This window comes from Mycena indigotica (genome assembly GCF_014461135.1).
Source record: "Mycena indigotica strain 171206Taipei chromosome Unknown Mind.scaff0010, whole genome shotgun sequence".
Classification (NCBI taxonomy): domain Eukaryota; kingdom Fungi; phylum Basidiomycota; class Agaricomycetes; order Agaricales; family Mycenaceae; genus Mycena; species Mycena indigotica.
This window is the reverse complement of record NW_023503009.1, coordinates 3,655,411-3,661,844: the sequence shown is the minus strand read 5'-3', so window position 1 is coordinate 3,661,844 and position 6,434 is coordinate 3,655,411.

The window sequence follows — 6,434 nt, the reverse complement described above, 5'->3', positions numbered from 1 at the left end:
GTCTCTTGGACCCCCAACAACGGACTCTCCGGTCCATCCTCTGTGGCGCTCTCCACGCGCTTTGATCCCTGACCTCTCGTCAGGGGCTCCTTCTGAGGAGTCTTCAAGAAATTCTACACCCCGTTCTCTCTCCCCTCTCCCCTCTCCTCTCAACCATTTCTATCTCGACTCTCTTCCTCCATCTCCTATCTCTGCCCTGGCTACTCTAGCCATCACACCTACTCCCGCAACCATACCCCAACAAACACCTGCGCCCGCACCCCAACCATCAACAAACATGTCCCGCATCGTACTTGCAAATCCCCTCTTCTCTGGCGAGAAATCGCTTTGGGAAAATTTCTACAATTCTGTTACTACACTGACCCGGAGAAATAATTGGATCAGTGTCAAATCAAAATGTGTTATCCTTTTTGGAGCTGTAGCACATATACCTCCCAGAGCTAAGTAGTGTATAATAGAGCTCTATTGGCCCTGTTTTCCCTTGCAAAAGTTGAGCCTGCTCAATGCCATAGTTGATGAGCTATGACATCAAGAACGCGAGCAGGTGATCCGATTTTTTTTCCACGTTTGACAGCACCTCACATTTTCGACCTCAACTACCACCACAACTGTACCAATCCACTTCCAACCTCACATACACCTTCGCCGCCATCATGACTGACATACCTGCTTGGAAGAAAGCCGCTATCGTGACTCTCACCGAGGAGGGTTACACGGAAAGACAGGTGGCTGACAAGGAGAATGTCGCGCCTGCCTCAGTTTCCCGGGTTAACGCGCGGTATGGGAAATCGCGCAATTTCGATGTCAAAGGGAAAAAGACCGGTCGTCCACGCAAATTCACCAAAAAGAATGTCAAGAAGGCCATCGAAATGCTCTCGACGCGGCGCGCAAAGAATGCAGCAGATCTTCAACGGCAATTCTTCCCTAATATTCATGTCGGGACTATCCGTGCTGGGCTTAAATCGGCTGGGATGAATGCCTATGAGTCTCAGTCAAAGCCTCTGCTCACGAAGGCCCACATCCGGAAGTGTATTGATTGGGCTGAGTCACATTGTTACTGGGACGTAGAGGACTGGCGCGCCGTTGTCTTCTCTGACGAGTCCAAGTTCAATCTCTTTGGTTCAGATGGGCGTAAATGGGTATGGAGGTTCCCGGGCCAAGCAAATGACCCATGCTATACCGATAAAAAGGTCAAACACGGCGGGGGGAGTGTCATGGTCTGGGGATGTGTCACTCGTCACGGAGTCGGTCGACTTCATCGCATCGACGGGATCATGGACCGCTTCGTTTATGTCGACATCTTGAAGGAGCCACTCTTGGGCACCCTCGATGACCGCAACTTGGACCGCAGCACCATCTACTTCCAACAAGATGGCGACTCTAAACACTCATCGAAGTATGCGCGCAACTGGTTCGAGCTTGAAGGCTTTGATTTACGGCCGTGGGCCCCAAACTCCCCTGACATGAGCATTATCGAGAACCTCTGGGACCACCTCGACCGCATGGTGCGAGCTTGTGAAGTATTGCCTCGGAATACCGACGAATTGTGGGCCGCATTGCAGGAGGAGTGGCAGCACATAGACCAGGCATTTATCGACAAGTTGTACAACAGTATGCCAAATCGCGTGTGGGAACTGACGAGCCGCCGAGGCTCATCAGCCGTGCTTATTCAGCATTGATACGGATATGCCGTCTTTCCGGGCTCCTCTTGCAGTTATGTTCCTCAGTTCCTGGTTCCTGTTCCTCTTATTGAGTTGTCTCCTGTATGCTTTAGTATAAAAGGCATGTAGTAGAGTAGTTTTGATTATCATATTCCTCTCCTTCTCCTTCTCTTTCTCTTGAGCTGTTAGCTCTAGTTGCTGTTGGAGCCCTTTGAAGGACTCTAGCATTTTTCTTGTCTTTTCTCACTGGTGTGAGAAAGCATGTCATTTGGAGCCCACCGCGAGGGTTCTTCAAATCGCATCTGACGCACTCCACTGACAGCTCTACATGCTATCGACACCCACTTGCGTTGATCGCCAATTCTCTCGATTGCTTCTCTTGTCACATACATCCCCAAAAACATACCATCTACGACATCGTCCCCACCTCAGCGCATCTCCTTCGCTATACAACACCGGCCGCTTCGCCCCCCGCCCTCTCGGCCCGTTCCAATTCGGCCTCCCGTCCACAGCATTCTCGGTGTTACCCGGCAGCCTCGCTTGGCTCCCAGCACCACCAAAGTGCCTTTGCAACGTCTGCTCATCAAACGAGCCGCAGCATGTCCAACTCTCCAGCACCTTTCGCAAAAGCCAGCCCACCGGCTATTCGCCCGTGTTTCCTTCCGCGCCACATTCACACAGACGTCAGCCCACGAAACACCAAACGACAGGCACTCACCAAGGCCCGGGGCCCCGAAGCCTCCTGTCACCATCTCTCGCCCGCTCACCGCTGCTTCCTTTGTACTGCTGCGGTTCCATTCCCGACTAGCGTCTCCGCTCGTCTCGTTGCTCCAAGAAGTCGAAGGCACCTCCTCAGTAAACCATCTCCATCTCCACCCCCGCCGCCTTCGCGTTCCTGTTGCGGCTAGCCTACTCAGCCAGTGTACCACATCCCTCCCTGCTCGCACGGCTCGCCAGCCCAACAGCCACTCGTTTGTGTCTCCATTCGCGCCACCTCTGCACACACCCAAGTCAGCGCGCAACAGTTGGACTAGCACTCACCTAGTCTGCGCTGTCCCGTGTTGTCCAATACTCTGTCCCCCCGGCCATTATACTCGACCAACTCAAGCCTCTTCGCTCTTCTGAACCGCTGGTCCGGGCGTCATCCATCGTATCTGCCGCCATTTGAGCGACAGTGCTCGCGAACGGCCCCGCTTGGGGACCACAGTCTCAGTTTGGGTTCCTTGCCAACAAACGACCACACACCTTTTCGCTTGCCCTGCGAAAGCGCTCTGGGCCGAAGCCTGGCTTTCCCTTGCCATCTGCCCGTTCCCCGTTCCCCCACTCCTCTGCCAGCGGTCCGTCTCGCGTCCAACAACATCGGCGGCAGGGCCATTCGTTACAAAACCCCCCAAGACATTCTCTGTCACCCCATCGCGGTCCAAACGCCAAAGCGGACGGCTTCTGGCACTGTTTCTGCGACTACAGCCTCAGTATTAGCTCCCTTGTCACCGAGGACCACTCACCTTCGCCGTTCCCGCGTCAAATCGCACCGCCTCCACGATCAGCCCCCTCTCGCTCGATTCCTCGACTTCCTCCTCGTTCCCGACCCCTCTGAACCTCCCATCTACCTCAGTCGAACATTGTTTCGCTTCCCAGCCGTTCTGGTCGTCGTCTTGGGCACATTTAACCGGGTGCTTGTCAATGACGATGGAAGACGAAAGCAAAAGATGACGTGTGACGCAGGCGTGACGGCGATCACAATTGACCGCCCGAAAGCGACCGAAGCATGCCAATTCTCCACCCTCACTCGAGCAACTATGCACACTGAAAATCAACCTCTTGTCCTTATTGCTTCAAGATTTGATATTCTATTCTGTGAATTAAAACAATATCACCCGACATGCGCATCTTGGCTTCGGCCTGACTCGAACGAGCTCCACGTAAAACAGCTCCCTCGACATCTCTAACTACAGTCCCACGACCATATGCTTGCTTGTGCAGCACTCAGCTGCGATATCTTACCCTTCTTTCACACCGTTTGGGCTCAATTGTCCGGCCACTTCCTCCGATCCGGATCAACCTTCTGATCTGCATTCGCACTGTTCGCTGATTTGCAGGCCAATCGAGTGCCTGGTCAGGCAGTGGTGCAGTTGCTTTAGGACTTCCTGGTTGGAAAAAGTTTCCAGACTTGATGAAGTCTACTACTTATTTTCTCTGTTCCCTTTGCTGGGGATTGCTTGCTTATATTTTTATCTAGTGACTGGGGACAGTCACATTTTCAGTTGGGAGGAGGTGACGAGCCGCCGAGGCTCATCAGCCGTGCTTATTCAGCATTGATCCGGATATGCCGTCTTTCCGGGCTCCTCTTGCAGTTATGTTCCTCAGTTCCTGGTTCCTGTTCCTCTTATTGAGTTGTCTCCTGTATGCTTTAGTATAAAAGGCATGTAGTAGAGTAGTTTTGATTATCATATTCCTCTCCTTCTCCTTCTCTTTCTCTTGAGCTGTTAGCTCTAGTTGCTGTTGGAGCCCTTTGAAGGACTCTAGCATTTTTCTTGTCTTTTCTCACTGGTGTGAGAAAGCATGTCAGAACTCTTGAAGAACAAGGGCCAGGCAGCCCACTATTAGGCTCAGGTATGTTTTTTGCTACTCCCGTGGTATCTTCGACTTGTTTGACACAGACTTCTCAGAACTTGCCAAATATGGAAAAATTATTGGATCATAGTGATCACATATTTCTTGTGTAGCTCTCCAAGAACCTTTTCGTTCATTTCAACATTTCTACTGTATATACTACTACATTACATCTCTCTGTTGGCCCTTGAATCTCATCTGTACCTTATGTGGTTGTGGAGCAACATGTTGAAGTTGAAGTCATATCCGCTTACCATACTTGCACATGACCGCTTGGTAATAACCAATGCGCTTGGTAAGGACTGAATACTCGCTCAGTCATCCTCTACCTTTACTTACTCATCGTACTTATAAATCGTAGTCAACGTGGTGTAGTCAGCATAGCTAGCCTGAGTATATATACTGAGTAGTCTAGCTCGTCGTCTCTCCAGTCCTGTTGTTATTCACACAGTTCTGGTGAGTTACTTACATGCTTTCCTCTATCTTACATATGCTTATGACTCTATGTAGATATCGTCTTGTCAGGTATATACTCAATCCAGTCCTGTTGTTATTCACACAGTTCTGATATCGTCTTGTCAGGTTATGGGCCCCGCCCCTTCTCCTGCATAAGGCAAGTCCTTCTTGCTCGGATCGGTGCTGCCTCTATTGTACTGTCCTTTATTGGACATGGCATGGCACTTTGTGTCAAGGCTAGTGTTGCCCCTTTACCTACACAAAGCCCTCTCTTTTTACCTATCATTTCTTAACCTAGTATTGCCATTGCCGGCCCTGCTCTCACTTCAGGTTCAAGCGCATAGCCAGTCCTTCCCCAGTGGGGTAAATTCATAACAGCAATATGACGGTTCAACACCGATCATTCTGGCTAGCGACCAGGCCCTGTCAGTGCATGTCAAACTCGATCAGACCTCTGCACAGAAGGGATTGTTGGGGACATCTCCTTAGGGAGTTGCGAGGCTGTGAGATGCTGTCCTGAACAGAAATGGGTGGACCTCTGTCCTCGTGTGGCAGATGTGTCAAAAGGGAATGATTGCCCATTGTGGTCGTCATAAACACCCTTCGGGCATGTACTATACTTAGATAATTACGTAGTCCTTGGGACAAGCCACCTAAAACAGTTCTTGGACGAACTGGACCATGTGGGCAATACAACTGCGTGCATGGGGCATCTGGGTTCCCTTGGATAGATAGATTTTATTCTTCTTCTGGGGCATTACATATTTGGGGCACACTATGCTAGGCCTTCAGTACTTGGCACTCTGTTGACTGTAGGGTCACAGAGCACTATCCACCTCTCTCTATTGTTTACAACCGATCTGACTTCCTTTGAAGTATCAGATTAAACTGGATCCATCGTCTACACCAATTCTTTACTGGTACCCCGGTGAATACAACGAAGAACACTCCTACTACAACTCTTTGAACACCAGTGGAGGATATAACTCTGCTGAGCTTTACGCTGTAGGAGACCACGAAAATCTAGATTTCGACGATTACGCCGAAAATTACTCTCCTGAACTTCATCGACTCTTTGGTACTCCTTACTATCCAATCCCACCAACCCTCCAGGAACTAGTTGCGCTAGAAATGTCGCTTACTGGTACTGTTTCAACTGTCATCCCAAAGTTGGATGGCACCAATTATCAGGTCTGGGAGGAGAGTATTTCGAACCTCCTTATGATCCAGAAAGTGTGGGGGCATACTGAAGGAACCATTCATCGCCCTGCAGATGACCAGGTAGAAGCCCTAGCCAAATGGGACGAAGCCAATTGGGTCGCTGTTGGTCTCATGAAGGCCCATATGACCAATACCTTGCAGAGAGAATACGGCTCCAAGGTCAGCGGCACTACCAAGGTCAAGCGAAATGCCAAGGAGCTTTGGGATGCTCTAGCAGAAGCTTTTAGCAAAACAGCTGCAGTAGAAGGCTTTTTGCATTGGAAGCTGCTCAACTCCTACAAGTTTGTTGCGGGGGAGACTCTGGAGAAGCAAATCGACCAGATGGACACCCTTCGTAACTCTGCTATCACTGCTGGCATGGAGGTCACTGATACCCAGTATTCTCTTATGCTTTTGTCGGCACTCCCTGCTTCTGAAGGCTGGGTAACTTCCTACCTTGCTAACACTGCGGCCGACAAGCTCAAGCCTGGTGTGGTCAAGCAG